The sequence below is a fragment of the Dama dama genome, chromosome 6, assembly GCF_033118175.1.
Source record: "Dama dama isolate Ldn47 chromosome 6, ASM3311817v1, whole genome shotgun sequence".
Classification (NCBI taxonomy): domain Eukaryota; kingdom Metazoa; phylum Chordata; class Mammalia; order Artiodactyla; family Cervidae; genus Dama; species Dama dama.
The window spans coordinates 5,834,408-5,837,373 of NC_083686.1; positions in this window are offsets into that span (position 1 = coordinate 5,834,408).

Consider the following 2,966-nt stretch of genomic DNA (forward strand, 5'->3'; position numbering starts at 1 on the left):
AGATCTGCTCAAATCGGGGATCGAACCCATGTTCTCTGCCTTGACAGGTAATCATTCTTAACCACTGAACCACCAGGGCAGTCCCCAAAGCTATTCACTCTTAAAGGCCCAGTTTGCTTCTCCTGGCCCCTGAGATGACTCCCCAACTCTGGTCAGTGTCTGTTGACCCCTCTGGGATCCAAGAGCACTTGGTTCTTGCTTGTGCCTCGGCTCTGTCCTGAAAAGTTTTTGTTTCTGTTATTAAATACCATTCACTGTCCTGCTAGACTTTTCTAGGACTGAGTGGTTTAATCATTTCCATCTGAATCCTTAATATCTAAACCCTATCATACGTATCGAAATAGACAAGTTAAAAATTCCCAAGCAAGAGATCATGAAACCACTGCTTACCACGCATTTTCCCTTTATGTTGCAATCTGTCATTCTATGGCACAACGTAAAGTGACTTTTACCCTTGTGGGTACATAAGAGATGAGAGGTAGTGGAGATGGGCTTGTTCAAGTTTCTCAGAGGTCAAGTCGGCACAAAACATTTTACAAAACACTGGCTTACAACTAACTTAAATGATTTGTTAGGCCCAGATTTGTCAGGCCCAGAATAATTCCAAGGGCAACCATTTCTCAAGTACACACTACGTGTCAGCCACTTGCTAGGTCCTTTGCCTGAGTGGTCTCACGATGGTGGAAACACAGTGGTGGTGCATAGTTGGGTTTTGCTCTGTAACAACCTCCAAATCTCAGCAGCCAATGACCAGAAATATTTTATTTTTCTCCCTGATGGGACTGTGGATCACCTGGACCAACTCTTCCTCACGTCTGCCCCTCGGGTCTCTATCTAGGACAGGCAGTCTTCAGAGCACACACTTTTCTTGGCAGATTCTGAAAGAAGTGAAAGAAGAGAAGCTAAATCTCACAGACACACACTTGCTCACACTGCGTCCATTGGCCAACGCGAGTCTCAAGGACAATCCAGCATCAGTGGAGCAGGGAAATAAACTCTAAGTCTTGTAGACTCAAGGGTATGAATAAACGACCGGGAATCCAACCTACCCGTGGCAGCCTACACAAAGATGTCTGAAAAACTTCTAGTTATTTGCTAACATTTAAAAACTGATAAGTTTTCAAAATATCGTATTAACACATATATATGGACTCGAGAAAGATGGTACTGATAAATCTACTTACAGGGCAGCATTGAAGACACAGACATAGAGAACAGACTTATGGACATGAGGGGGGGGCAGGAAGCAGAGGGTGGGACAAATGGAAAGAATAGCATAGAAACATATACACTACCATATGTAAATAGTCAGTGGTAAATAGTTACAATAAAAAATGTAAATTAAAAAAATGTAAATAGTTAAAATTAAAAAAAAAAAGAAAATATAGTCCAAACTAAAATCACACCTTTATGTGACTTATTTTTTTTTAATAAGACCATGAAGTCCCCTCTGGAGGAAACCTTCAAATTGCAAGTGCTTTCAATACCCCATTTCACAGACCCTTGTCCTCAGAGACATCAGATATTCCTTAATTCTCATCCCGAAGTTTGCTTTTAGATAAGGGTATTTTTTTGTTGTTTATTTTTTAATTGGGCACAGATTGATCAGTAAAAGCATGATAACACTGGAAAAAAATAGTCAATGAGAATTTGCTATATGACCCAGGGAACTCAAACGGGGGCTCTGTGACAACCTAGAGGGGTGGGATGGGGTGGGAAGTGGGAATGAGGTTCAAGAGGGAGGGCACATATGTATGGATACGGCTGATTCATGATGATGTGTGGCAGAAACCAACACAATATTGTAATTATCCTTCAGTTAAAAATAAAGGGGAAAAAACCTGATGTTTTCAATAAAAATTAAAATGTTTTGGCTTCTAATATTTTATTTTTTTAACTGGAGGGTAATTGCTTTATAATACTGTTTCTGCTGCACAATGGTGTGACTCAGCCAAATGTGTCTGTATCCCCCCTGTCCTATGGACCTCCCACCTCCCACCCTCCTCTTCCCAGCCCTCCAGGTCGTCCCAGAACACCAGGCTGAGCTCCCTGTGCTATCTAGCAGCTCCCCACTAGCTGTCTATTTTATATATAGTGTTAGTCCCTCAGTCATGTCTGACTCTTTGCGACCCCGTGGACTGTCGCCTGTCAGGCTCCTCCATCCATGTGATTTCCCAGCAAGAATACTGGAGTGGGTGGCCTTTCCCTTCTCCAGGGGATCTTCCTGACCCAGGGATCAAACCCAGGTCTCCCACATGGCAGGCAGATTCTTTTCCTGTCTGAGCCACCCGCAAAGCCCCATTTTGCATATGGTAGTGTATATATGAGGAGTAGGAAATAGCAACCCACTCTAATATTCTTGCCTGGAAAATTCCATGAACAGAGGAGACTGGCAGGCTGCCGTCTGTGGGATCACAAAGAGAAGAGCTGGAATGACTGAGCATGCACACATATGCAGTGAGTATATGTCAACGCTACTCTCTCAGTTCATCCCACCCTCTCCCCTTCTTATGCCCAAAAGTCCATTCTCTAGGTCTGCGTCTCTTTTCCTGCCCTGCACATAGGCTCATCAGTACCATTTTTCTAGATTCCACATATATGTGCTAATATATAATGATAAAAATTAAAATTTCTTGCTTCTCTTAACCAACCGGATCTAACAACCATAGACTCACACGTCTGAATTCCTGGGTGGCGACACGTGGCCAGTGTCCGGTCACAGATGCCGTTCTTAGATGCTCCAGCCTGTCACCCTCACACCATTATTCTGACTCACTCTACCTGCCCAGCTTTAGTCATTAGTGGCTCTATCTGTTTTCCCCATTCTCTCTACTCCTTAAATCCTCATTTGGAAGTCGGCATTAGGGGCCCATTTTACAGATGCAAAGATTGATACCCGAGCGGTTTAGTTAACACTGTTGATGGCACAGCTCATAAATGGTAAGGCAGGCTTTGAAGCTGGGTCC